The sequence below is a fragment of the Salvelinus alpinus genome, chromosome 23 (genome assembly GCF_045679555.1).
Source record: "Salvelinus alpinus chromosome 23, SLU_Salpinus.1, whole genome shotgun sequence".
NCBI lineage: Eukaryota > Metazoa > Chordata > Actinopteri > Salmoniformes > Salmonidae > Salvelinus > Salvelinus alpinus.
Window position 1 is genome coordinate 16,336,819 of NC_092108.1, and position 14,454 is coordinate 16,351,272.

Sequence of the window (14,454 nt, forward strand, 5' to 3'; positions counted from 1 at the left end):
CCTGATTTAAATATTGCTACTACTGCTTCTTGATCATCTGCAGATAAAAGCATTTGTTGAAGATGGTTATTCCTCACTGCAGGAACGTTGGAAAGTGAGGAGAGAGCCTCATTCTGGTCCATGCATTTTTGCAGCAAATAGTTTTTTGCAGGTCACCTAATAATTTGGTAAGTCAAACTATATTTGAACTCACATGTCACGATCTCATATCATGGCAGGCAACTTTTTAGGCTTTACATGAAAGGTTGCAATTTTTTTTCTTGTTTTTATCGTGAACTAAGTGCCGTTTGGGAGCCAAATTAATGGTTCTTCTAGCTGAATGGAGCCAAATGATCTGGCTCACCGAAAAAACTCGGAATGCACATCCCTACTACCAGAAGCATGGCTTTCATTTCTATAGAAACTCTGACAGACCCCGCCCATTATATTTTCTGCATTCTGAACGTGGAAGGTACTCTAGCGATACATTTAATTTCTGATGAAACATGAGTGACCCAGTGACGTCAAAGATCAGCCTTTGTAAAACTCAGTTTTGCTGACCCTGGTCTTGTATCTGCCCTGTGTACTGGTTATGTGTTTGTAGGCTAAAAGAAGCACCTTTTAGTCAGTTTCAATCCTGGGATCTGTTGACAGAAAAGAGAGAAACAAACACAGTCAAGACTAGATTCTGGTGGTACGCTGCACAAGAAGGTGAGTGAGATTTTTTATTGGGACTCATTTGTTTAATTTTGATGAGAGGACTTAGTACATCATATTACAGTATTGATCATGTTTACAAGTTTCCAAATGTTATTTTGGAAAACCTCATCGTACATATTTTGAGATATTGGTCTGATATAGTTACAGTTCAGTTCAAAATAAAAGTTTGTCAGATATCTTCTGACATTTTTAGAGCTAACATTTTCAGACCAAGCATTATTTGGGAGTCCTAAAACGTTAAACCTATTGCCAACCACAAGAAATAAGCTACTGATACAGACTATACATACCGTGTAATGTGAGGACTTATTACATCATATTACGTTATTGGGACATAGGTCCGATATGGTGACAGTTAACTTCAAAATGAAAGTTTGTCAGATATTTTCTGATGTTTTGGGGGGGGGGGGGGGGGGGTCCTAAAGCTTTTAGCGTATTGCCGAGCACTAGAAATAAGTTACAGATGTATTTATTTATTCATTAATTTATTTATTTAATAAATGTGCAAATGTTGACACAATAGTTGTTTTGTCACAGGCTGGCCATGGTTGGAAGGGGATTCCTGGGTTGCTTCATCCTGTGTGTGTCTCTGGCCTCAGTATGCGCTATAAAAGGAACCCTTAATTCAATAGATGATCTCAGGGACAAAGAGTTTGGTCACACCTCTCCTCGGCACGGCCTCATGCTGCTCCACTGGCTAGCCAACAACATTCACAATGACAACAACGGCAACATGAGACTCAATTTCAACCCAACCAGGGGAGACTATGGCTTTCATTTCTATGGAAACGCTGATAATCCCCATCCATTACCTATTCTGCCCCGTCAACGTGGGGCAGTTACTACTCACTAGGGAATCTTGTTGGCAATAACAACAATGGCGCTATGGCACTTCCTTATTATGTAACTCGAAGATTCTACAACTCAAGGGGACCTGAGAACAACAGGGACAGGGTCGTACTCAGAGTTAGGGATGAAGGGTCCAATCAGTACATAGTAGACGAGGTCTATGTCACACAGCACTATCCACCAAATGAAAACAGAGGAAGTGCCTATGATCCAGACAATACATACCGTGTCAATGTCAGCCTCCTTAGACAAATCCAAAGTCTACCAACCATTAACCTAAATGATATTCCACAAACATATCATGTAGAGATCAACCACAACATTCTGGAGCATCTGGAAAACATCTGGGACACACCTGGTCTGGCACTTCTTCTGGCTATTGTATTGTCCTTTACACTTCCCAATATCAAAGGTTCATGGAGACCACGAAGGCTTAGGGCAGATGAAACCCAGTGTGACATGGAGGATAAGGATAATACATTGATCAAGCTTGAGGTGAAAACCACAGATAGAGGAAAAGCCAGGATCATCTGGAGTGGGATCCCCAAGAGGCTATTAGACCAGGGTGTAATGGTGGTTCTTCATAGGAACAATAACAGTGACAGTAAGAGCGAGCTAGACAGATCATCAGTCGGGGGCCAAGCCTCTGGGAGCTATAACGCCTCAGTACCCCTTAACCCTGGTCTCCAGGTCAGGCTCCATAAGGAGGTAAAAAATTGGTGGAATTACTTGGGCTTTGGGTCCACAATCGGAGAGGAGATCTGGAGAGGTTCTGAGTTTCACAAAGCCAACAGAGAGATTCCTGTTGATATTAACGGACATGACGCCAGTCTGCAGCTCTTCGTAAAGGATGGAAAGGCCTGCGCTCGCCTGTACGTAAAGAAAGCCTTCACTGCCTGGAAGAAATTTTTTAATAACTCCTGGGTTGGGTTCTACTCTTCAGACAGCAAAGACACCCAAGAGTATAATACCTACCAATGGCAATGGGCTGTAAATTTCTCTGAGGAAAACCGCTCTGATTGGGCAGATATACCTGGGTATGATGTCTATGTGTATGAGTCTAGTATGACCATGTCTCCTGGGGTCTAGGCCAGATTCATACTGGAGAAATCTGGGGGTGAAAAGGCACGCACTCCACCCTGGGAGAGACTTGTCCAGGGGTGATCTCACCTGATAACATGATCTATGATGTTGATATTCTCATTTTGAACTGCTTTCGTAATTGCTTTTGTTTATGTTTAACATTCATGTACCCTGCTTTTCATTTGGTTTATTTTAATTGCTCATCTGTGTAAAGTGTAAAAGATAATCTGTTCCCAAAAATCCCTCTGTTCCTCTTTCATTGCTATTTTGAGGGGATGACTACAGGCTGGTGGTGTGGGTGGATGACTTGACCTGTCCTCATGACAAATCATTCAGTACATTACATTTTATTTTTCTCTTCATGATTTATCATGGGCTGGAGATCTTTATATGGAAAGGGGGGATACCTAGCCAGTTGCACAACTGAATGTATTCAACTAAATGTATATTCTACATTTAATCCAAACCCTCTGAATCCACGTCATCGGCGCCCGGGAAGCAGTTGTTGAGGGTTAATTGCCATGCTCAAGGGCAGAACGGCAGATTTTTCCACCTTGGCGACCTGGGGATTTGAACCAGTAACCTTACTGGGTTGCTGGCCCAATGCTCTTATCCACCATGCTAGCTGCTTTTGTTGTTTCTGTTTGTTGGTGTTAATTTTTGTGTTTTGTGAAAAATCTATGAAGATATAATCACAAAAAAAGCTATATGATAAATTCAAGATAAAATATTCAATAAAAACCTAAGAAAAACTAACAAAATTGTGGAGTTTTAATCATCCCAGGATCCACTCTTGAGCCCTTCAATTATATGCTCATGGAAGATGAGTGTGAAAAGATTACTGGGATTATGATGGAGCTGGACAATGGTGATTTTGGACAAATCTCATATCAGTAGTCAGTCACTGAAGTCGGCCTACAGTGGTTTCCATTCCTATTCACACTATGGTTTGAAAATGGAATCAGCCATGACCCACCAGCCAGTCCTGACCCACCATTTAGGAAAGTGAAACACATAACGTAAGGTCAGCCCAGAGGGGTGGGGAACTCCATCACCATGAACCACAGTGTGATGTAGCAACTGATTTAGACCAGGGAATCCTGATGACTTCACTCAGACCAATCACTGGTATTAAAGGATCAGGCACATTTAGTGCCAATCAAAGTGAGAAGAGAAAATCTGCAGACATTGTGGCTCCCAGGAACCCATGTTGCATACCTCTGGTCCAACCACAGCTGTGTGATGTACTGCCATCTACTGGTCTTTACAAAGTACTTTACAAAGCCGTGAAGCACGGCGGTGGCAGCATCATGTTGTGGGGTTGCTTTGCTGCAGGAGGGACTGGTGCACTTCACAAAATAGATGGCATTAGGAGAATTATGTGGATATATTGAAGCAACATTAGTCAGGAAGTTAAAGCTTGGTCGCAAATGGGTCTTCCAAATGGACAATGACCCCAAGCATACTTCCAAAATTGTGGGAAAATGGCATAAGAACAACAAAGTCAAGTTATTGGAGTGGCCATCACAAAGCCCTGAGCTCAATCCTATAGAACATTTGTGGGCAGAACTGAAAAAGCGTGTGCGAGCAAGGAGGCCTACAAACCTGACTCAGTTACACCAGCTCTGTCAGGAGCAATGGGCCAAAATTCACCCAACTTATTGTGGAAGCTTGTGGAAGCTCCCAGGAACCCATGTTGCATACCTCTGGTCCAACCACAGCTGTGTGATGTACTGCCATCTACTGGTCTTTACAAAGTACTATATTTGTCTCACACAGCCAACATGGAGGACGGATCAGGGCTGAGTTTCATTCCTAGAAGTTTTGACCTAGAGTCAAACAAATACATGTGTTTCTCCACTGCAAAAGATTAAAGATCGAAGGGGAAACCTAGTGGCCATGGCTATCTCTCTCACTGTGGTTGTTCTTGTTGACTTCTACAAAACCAACACCATTTTCCATATTCTGTTAATCAGTCTGAAATCTATACTATAGACATATTTTAGGTATTACTGGTGATTGACATTAAAACATATTTTATGAGGAACCCATGCCTAACTGACATTAAATAGCATGCAGCAAAGAGCACACAGCAATCAAAAATTCATAATAATAGTTCTCATCAATAGGCCCTTGGTCAGCCATGAAATAACGTGATCAAATAATGTCACATATTCCCTCAGGACCACATTATATGAAGATGTATATACAGTATATAACACCTTTATGAATCCAGTTATAAGACCTTTGTGTGCTGCAGTATCATTCATTACAACATTCATAAGGAATTCTCAAAATTAAAGTCCCTTCAAATAGCTCTTTTTTTTTACACTACAGCGAACATGCGTATTTTCATAGTACCCAACCCCCTGACACACTATTCACACAACAGTCTGGGAGCACTGGGTACGCCTCAGAGCATTACCCAGGTAGCATTAGCAATGTAGATGTTTATATGCCTTGCTCAAGGTCACAATGGCAGTATAGGGGTTGGAACCAGACCTGTGTGTAAATAGTATATTTCAAATACTCAAACGAGCTGTACTTGATGATTGAGTTTGCCTGGTGCAATGGAACCTGTGGAATAGTCCCATGAATGTAAAACCCATCAATCTGGCACTCCAGGCAGGCTCAAGCCAACACTTGAAATATTTTAACAATTTCAAATACTATTTGAACCCAAATGCAAATCCCCCTACCAATGCAGCAGGGGGTGGCACCTGAAAAGTGATGTACTGTGGGTGTGGTTATACTTGTGTAAGCTCCCTAAGCTAATGCCTACGCTTAAGCTTAGCAGGGTAACACGGTCTTGTGGCCTGCAGGAGGCCTTGGCTAGAAACCAGTCTTTTTATTTGGTGCAGTGACCTGAATAGGTATTCGTGTGGAGGTGGTGAAATGGGTGGTGGAGTGTAACGAAGATGGTTCTGCATGTTTGGTAACCTAAAGAGGCTAGAGTGACAGGCCAGTAATGGGAAGGTTGTCAGTTCAACCCTGGGTCTCTTGTTACCTTGCTGAACTATGGCGCCTCATGTACTGTAGCCTAGAGGTGGGAGGGGAGGCTTACATCTGGGGGGGTTGCTGGTTTGAATCATGGGACTGATGGAAAAAATCTGGTGGATGTGAACCTGCAACTGGAGGGTTGCTGGTGTCTATTTCTAGATGCCATCTGCCGTTGTGCTCTCGAGGAAGGCACAACCACAAAACGGTCTAAAGTGTAGTCTTCTTCATCTCGGGGAAGCTAACACAAGTCTCACACAAGGTTACTCATCATGATACACAGCCTGTTGTGTGTATATTGTGTCAGGGATTGGGTAATGTGACATCAAAATTACAAGTTGCATAATGGCTAAGTAAAAATGTGTGTGTGTGTGGACGTGTTTAGCTATTCTTGTGGGGACCAGAAGTCCCACAAGAATACTAAACAAACAAAAATTTGACCAACTGGGGACATTTTGTTAGTCCCCACAAGATCAAATGCTATTTCTAGGGGGTTTAGGGTTAAGGTTAGAATTAGTGCTAAGGTTAGAATTACGTTAAGAGTTAGGAGCTTGAGTTAGTTTTAGTGTTACGGTTAGGAGCTAGGGTTAAGATTAGGTTTTTGGGTTAAGGTTAGGGTTAGAGTAAGGGTATGGGTAAGAGTATGGTGTGTGTGTGTGCAATTGTCAGTGGTATGTGGTACCAAATTGAGGAAACGAATGTCACATTCGGTATCCCAGGGGAGGAGTAAAAGATGAAGGCTCTAGGTTGGTTATTTATCACCGCAGATCTTTAGTAAAGTAGATGCTTAACTTAGCATAAAAAGTGTGGATGTCAAGTCATTACAATGGCAACAAGTGATGAAGCAAACAAATTTTCAAGGCAAAACATACTTTTTTTCTTCTCTGAGCAAGATAGCAGCACTGCCGAGCCGAAAGAAAACATCACCATCTTCTGGGGAAAAAAAGAGGGATGGAAGAATGGGAAAATCTTTAGTACGCAAGTATAAACACCATGGGACATTCAGCCGTCATACCGCTCAGGAAGGAGATGCGTTCTGTCTCCTAGAGATGATCATACTTTTGTGCAAAAAGTGCAAATCAATCCCAGAACAACAGCAAAGGACCTTGTGAAGATGCTGGAGGAAACAGGTACAAAAGTATCTATATACACAGTAAATCGAGTCCTATATCGACATAACATGAAAGGCCGCTCAGCAAGGAAGAAGCCACTGCTCCAAAACCGCCATAAAAATGCCAGACTACGGTTTGCAACTGCACATGGGGACAAAGATCATCCTTTTTTGGAGAATTGTCCTGTGGTCTGATGAAACAAAAATAGAACTGTTTGGCCATAATGACCATCGTTATGTTTGGAGAAAAAAAGGGGAGGCTTGCAAGCCGAAGAACACCATCCCAACCGTGAAGCACGGCGGTGGCAGTATCATGTTGTGGGGTTGCTTTGCTGCAGGAGGGACTGGTGCACTTCACAAAATAGATGGCATTAGGAGAATTATGTGGATATATTGAAGCAACATTAGTCAGGAAGTTAAAGCTTGGTCGCAAATGGGTCTTCCAAATGGACAATGACCCCAAGCATACTTCCAAAATTGTGGGAAAATGGCATAAGAACAACAAAGTCAAGTTATTGGAGTGGCCATCACAAAGCCCTGAGCTCAATCCTATAGAACATTTGTGGGCAGAACTGAAAAAGCGTGTGCGAGCAAGGAGGCCTACAAACCTGACTCAGTTACACCAGCTCTGTCAGGAGCAATGGGCCAAAATTCACCCAACTTATTGTGGAAGCTTGTGGAAGGCTACCCGAAACGTTTGACCCAAGTTAAACAATTTAAAGGCAAGGCTACCAAATTATAATTGAGTGTATGTTAACTTCTGACCCACTGGGAATGTGAAGAAAGAATTAAAAGCTGAAATAAATAATTATCTCTACTTTTATTCTGACATTTCACATTCTTGAAATAAAGTGGTGATCCTAACTGACCTAAAACAGGGAATTCTTACTAGGATTAAATGTCAGGAATTGAATGTCAGGAAACTCAAAAACTGAGTTGAAATGTAATTGGCTAAGGTGTAAGTCAACTTCCGACTTCAACTGTATATAAATAAATAGAAGCAATATAGACAGCATACATTTTTTATATTTGTCATGACTTCCGCCGAAGTTGGTCCCTCTCCTTGTTCGGGCGGCTTTCGGCGGTCGAAGTCGCCAACCTTCTAGCCATCGCTGATCCTCTTTTCATTTTCCTTTGGTTTTGTCTTGTCTTGTATCACACCTGGTTCCAATCCCATTCATTGCATGTTGTGTATTTAAACCCTCTGTTCCCCCTCATTGTCTTTGTCGGTGATTGTTTGTCTGTAAGCATTGTGCAAGATATGTTCTGGTGTGCGACGGGTTTTTGTACCCACTTATTTTATTTTGTATATTTTGGTTTTCAGAGTTTTGAGCAAATCAAAATCAAATCAAATGTATTTATAAAGCCCTTCTTACATCAGCTGATATCTCAAAGTGCTGTACAGAAACCCAGCCTAAAACCCCAAACAGCAAGCAATGCAGGTGTAGAAGCACGGTGGCTAGGAAAAACTCCCTAGAAAGGCCAAAACCTAGGAAGAAACCTAGAGAGGAACCAGGCTATGAGGGGTGGCCAGTCCTCTTCTGCCTGTGCCGGGTGGAGATTATAACAGAACATGGCCAAGATGTTCAAATGTTCATAAATGACCAGCATGGTCAAATAATAATAATCACAGTAGTTGTTGAGGGTGCAACAAGTCAGCACCTCATGAGTAAATGTCAGTTGGCTTTTCATAGCCGATCATTAAGAGTATCTCTACCGCTCCTGCTGTCTCTAGAGAGTTGAAAACAGCAGGTCTGGGACAGGTAGCACGTCTGGTGAACAGGTCAGGGTTCCATAGCCGCAGGCTGAACAGTTGAAACTGGAGCAGCAGCACGGCCAGGTGGACTGGGGACAGCAAGGAGTCATCATGCCAGGTAGTCCTGAGGCATGGTCCTAGGGCTCAGGTCCTCCGAGAGAGAGAAAGAAAGAAGAAAGATCACCACCTCAAGCTGAACCTCGGCAAGACGGAGCTGCTCTTCCTCCCGGGGAAGGACTGCCCGTTCCATGATCTCGCCATCACGGTTGACAACTCCATTGTGTCCTCCTCCCAGAGCGCTAAGAACCTTGGCGTGATCCTGGACAACACCCTGTCGTTCTCAACTAACATCAAGGCGGTGGCCCGTTCCTGTAGGTTCATGCTCTACAACATCCGCAGAGTACGACCCTGCCTCACACAGGAAGCGGCGCAGGTCCTAATCCAGGCACTTGTCATCTCCCGCCTGGATTACTGCAACTCGCTGTTGGCTGGGCTCCCTGCCTGTGCCATTAAACCCCTACAACTCATCCAGAACGCTGCAGCCCGTCTGGTGTTCAACCTTCCCAAGTTCTCTCACGTCACCCCGCTCCTCCGCTCTCTCCACTGGCTTCCAGTTGAAGCTCGCATCCGCTACAAGACCATGGTGCTTGCTTACGGAGCTGTGAGGGGAACGGCACCTCCGTACCTTCAGGCTCTGATTAGGCCCTACACCCAAACAAGGGCACTGCGTTCATCCACCTCTGGCCTGCTCGCCTCCCTACCTCTGAGGAAGTACAGTTCCCGCTCAGCCCAGTCAAAACTGTTCGCTGCTCTGGCACCCCAATGGTGGAACAAACTCCCTCACGACGCCAGGACAGCGGAGTCAATCACCACCTTCCGGAGACACCTGAAACCCCACCTCTTTAAGGAATACCTAGGATAGGATAAAGTAATCCTTCTAACCCCCCCCCCCCCCCCCCCCTTAAAAGATTTAGATGCACTATTGTAAAGTGGCTGTTCCACTGGATATCATAAGGTGAATGCACCAATTTGTAAGTCGCTCTGGATAAGAGCGTCTGCTAAATGACTTAAATGTAAACTTACCATCCTGAGACAAGGCCGAGTATAGCCACAAAGATCTCAGCCACGGCACAACCCAAGGGGGGGCGCCAACCCAGTGCCTCCCCCCCCCCTATTAAACTGCTCCGTTTTATACCAAGTTCATTCTCCTGCGCCTGATTTCCCTGCCACCAGCACGCACCCTTACAATATTTGCCATTTACCTTTGCTTGATCACATTTATCAATAAAAGCGATATTCGTTTTTTTGGAAACAAAAATCAATTATAATCAAGATATGGGTGTAATAAATCATGTTTATCTTGAACAAATATAAATGAAACAAGGTTTTCAACACTTGATGTTTATTGCTTTGAACTGAACAAATTGGAAGGACACATTTTATACTGTATATAGTAGTTTATGGAAATGATAAATGAGCCCCACTGAACACAAATGAAGGCCGGTCTACACACCACACATTTTACTAACATCTTTTTTACTAACATCTCACTCACTCACATACAGTATATAGTTACAGTAGGCCAAGGTAGGCGAGTCAGACACACATACATGCAACAACATCACTCACACTTACTTCCCGTATTGGAGTTGTTGGTTCTGTGGGTTGGACGGATGGGGCACACACATCTTGATACCATATTTTGTGGGTTTAGACAGTATGTAGTGCCTGAAGGTGCAGCGGCCCCTAAATGGCATAAGCTGTTCGTCAACACTAACGTTGACGAACAGAGTTGTAAAATAGGGGAAGGCAGTCCACCCACTTGTCCCACACTGACCTGATTGCAGATAGCTTGTCTCTCTGCCGCCGATCTGGTCTGGTGTCTCGGTTATCGAAGAGGATAATCCTGGAAATAATGTGGAAGTTTTCTAGGGACATTGTTGCACGGAAAAGTTCTCTGACAGTTTCTGCATCCCACAGAGATTCTGTGGATTACCCATTGGATCTGAAAGCACCAGCAAGGATAAGAACCCCAAAGTATACATGTAAATTAGTGTGGTCCATCTCCTTCCATCTCTCTCCAAAAACACACCTTCCCTCCAAATTAGTGCAGTCTAGAATGATTTTCTGGATGGTGTCTGGGATGAACAGTTCAAAAGAAGACTATGTACTGCACACGAGTAACCGCCATCTGCGTCGGTCCTGGTTGCATCCTTATCACATTGGCAGCCATGTGGGGTGGCTCATTCCTTTGGCAAGAAGACCATTCACTACCTGGGTGGGAGAACTCCACGGGAATTCCCACCAGCTAGGTACCTGGTCGTCAAAGTTCTCATTCGCAGCTTTGAGAGATTTCTTGTATATTATGCTTGCCCATCCGGAAGCTTTGGCTTTGTTGGACCAACCCTCCCAAGGCAGCCTCAGACTCTTGTGGGATGCATAGAGAATGTTTGTACATAAGCACATTTTATTTTCTAAAAGAAAATGAGGAATGTAAGATTAAGAACGTCACATTCGGTATCCCAGGGGAAAAGTAAATGAGGAAGGCTCTAGGTTGGTTATGTATCACTGCAGTTCTTCGGTAAAGTAGATACTTACCTTGGCATAAAACGTTTGGCTGTAAAGTTATTACAGGTAACATTTTGGTATGATATTACATGATCTGTTGAAGTTATTCATAAAAGTTGTTATTGACCTGATAACGTAATAACTTGTTACATTTAGCGTTATTACATTATTACGTTAACCTTTCAACATTTTATTACGTTATCTAGCAAGTTATTACATTAACCGGTTTTATTACATAAAAAATCTAAACCTACTTACAAGTAAAAGAGTTATTACATTAACCACTGTTAAATGCCCTCTGGTCCTAGACCTTAAAATGTACTGTGTTTCTCTCACATAGCCAACATGGAGGAGAGCTCAGGAAGTTGTTCTCTTCCATCTACACTTATTACACTCACCCTTCATTACAACCTTATTCCTTCTACCTACATTACACAAACTGTATATTTTGTCCAGAGATAATTGTTAACTATGTGTGGAAAACAACCTTAATGAATGGTTTAGTAGATCCTCGTCATGATTTGTTTTCCCAGTTCTTAAACATCTTACAGATAAACAAAACATATATGGTTGCCTAGAAACAATTAAATCACGCTGTTGGAATAAGAATGTGTCGTCTGTTTGGTTCTACGACGCCCACAAGCACCACAGAACCTGTGAGTGTGCAATTTTGTATATTTATGAAAAGACTTGAATAGGCCTTTTTTCCCTGATGCTTTTATTATATATCTTAGATTCATTTCAGACACCTTGAACCATTCATCTTTTCATTTATTATTATAGCAGTAAGGCCATTTTGGTTATAACTGAATCTTGGCTAAAGAAGTCTATGGTTGACTCTGATGTGTATCTGTTTATATATCTAATAGGGTTGACAGTGGAGGGGGTGTCACCATATACATAAAGAGCCATTTAAACGTTTCTGTATCCATCACAACCTCTGTCACTAAGTAATTTTAATGTCTAGTCCTAAATGTGGGACTTGGTTAAGATGCCCATCTGACTCTGGTGGGAATTTATCGCCCTCGGCCTCCATATGTATTCTTGGCAAATTGTCTGACCGGCTGTCTAACTATGTTTAATCTGAATTACTGATAGTGGGTGATCTTAATCTGGATTGGTTGATGCCCGTATCTGATGGGACTGAAGAATATTTGAACTGAGATAAATGAAACTTCTTTTAACTTCTCACTCTGTTCTTAATGAGCATCAGTCCAGTTTCAGACCTGGATGTAGCACAGTTTCAGCTGCTACACTTGTTTTAGGTTGTGTTACATTTCTTGGATCATAAAAGTTGTTGTGTTAACTTATTTATAGACCTTTCCAAGGCCTTTGATACTTTTTACCAGCTAATTTGTATTCAACGGTGGATTGATATAGGCCTGGATCAGGCTTCTTGCAAGTGGTTTGAAAATTCTGGCAGACCGGACTCAATGTATGATCTCTGATGGTGTTGAGTCTGGTTTCCTGGATATTACAAAAGGTGGACCGCAGGGGTCGGTACTGGGACCTGTGTCTTTACTATTTGTCTAAATAATACTGGTGTATCGGTTAACTTTTAATATTAATCTGTATGCAGACAGCACTGTTATGTATGCTATTGCCCCAACTGTTGACCAGGCTATGTTTGAGCTGCAATCTGACCTTGTAACCTTACAGAAAGCCCAGGTTGTGTAAAACCTGGACTTAATGCAGAAAAGACTAGATACATGCTGTTCTGTGGTTCCTCAAGAATGTTTCATATGGACTACATATTTATTCATTGGATGGTTCCCGCCTACAAATATCTGGGCATTTGGATTGACAAAGACTTAATGTAAAAAAAACTTTTTTTTAAACGATGAGCTACTTAAAACTTCTTGTCAATATGGGGGCGCTGTTTTCACTTTGTAAAAATTCGTTCCCAAATTAAACTGCCTCGTACTCAATTCTTGCTCGTACAATATGCATATTATTATTACTATTGGATAGAAAACACTCTCTAGTTTCTAAAACCGTTTGAATTATATCTGTGAGTAAAACAGAACTCGAGTTGGAGCAATCTTCCTGTCAGGAAGTGAGAAATCTGAAATTAGGAATTCTGTTCCTGGGTCAGTTAAATAATTTGCAATTATTCTATTGGTCGACAAGCACTGCATACGATTTCCCCTAGATGTCAGCAAGCGTTGAGAATTGGAATGGTGTTGCTAGGTAGATCTGAGGCCATATAAATGGGCTTGGCACGAGGGGTGCACCCTTTTCAACGTTCGTCATGGCGCAAAGCAGACCTCAGGATGGCATTCTAAAAAGCTCACGTTATCGGCGTTAGATATATCCGGCTCTGATTTTATTCGATATAGGTGTTAGAAACATCATAACGTAGTTATTTTAACCTCTAACGAGTCACAAACCCGGATCCGGGATCCCCCCATCAAAAAAGCTGACTAGCATAGCCTAGCCTAAAGCCACAGGGATATCATATAATCAAATGTTCATGAAATCACAAGTCCAAGACACCAAATGAAAGATACAGATCTTGTGAATCCAGCCATCATTTCCGATTTTTTAAATGTTTTACAGGGAAGACAAAATATGTATTTCTATTAGCTAACCACCATAGCAAAAGACACAACTTTTTTTTCCCACCATTTTTTTCCTGCATAGGTAGCTATCACAAATTCGACCAAATAAAGATATAAATGGTCACTAACCAAGAAACAACTTCATCAGATGACAGTCTGATAACATATTTATTGTATAGCATATGTTTTGTTCGAAAAATGTGCATATTTCAGGTATAAATCACAGTTCTACATTGCAGCTGCAATCTGAAATAGCGCCGAAGCAGCCAGAATAATTACAGAGACCAACGTCAAATACCTAAATACTCATCATAAAACATTTCTGAAAAATATATGGTGTACAGCAAATGAAAGACAAAGATCTTGTGAATCCAGCCAATATTTCCGATTTTTTAAGTGTTTTACAGCGAAAACACAATATAATATTGGTTAACTCTAGAGGTTCATCGGGTCTCCACCGAATTGGGTAGATCTGCTTTTAGTTTTGATGTGCCCAACTGCTGGAACAATCTGCAGATCTCGTTGAAAATGGATGTTCTGGTGCCACTCAGGCAGTTCAGGGTATTGATTGAAGACCTGGTAGCTGAGCGATGTTGATGTTATCCATGATTGTGTATTCGATTTTTTTGTATTTTTCTATATTTTATTTTAACTGCTGCTTCTACTTTCTAAAATGTGTAAATTGAAAACGCAGGGCTCTCTTAAAAGAGACCTTGGTCTCAATGGGAAACCTCCTGGTGTCTTTAAACTCAAAATCAACTAGCTAAAGGGTCCAGTTAATGACCAGATGAAATCAGTTTCAGATGTGTGCCTGGTAGATCGTCATCTGG

At 42.1% G+C, this 14,454-nt stretch overlaps 1 pseudogene; it reads left to right on the forward strand.

The window, feature by feature from the left end:
- The first annotated feature begins 561 nt into the window (after window positions 1–561).
- On the forward strand, window positions 562–3,182 carry LOC139551396 (uncharacterized; annotated as a pseudogene).
- The last annotated feature ends 11,272 nt before the right edge of the window (window positions 3,183–14,454 follow it).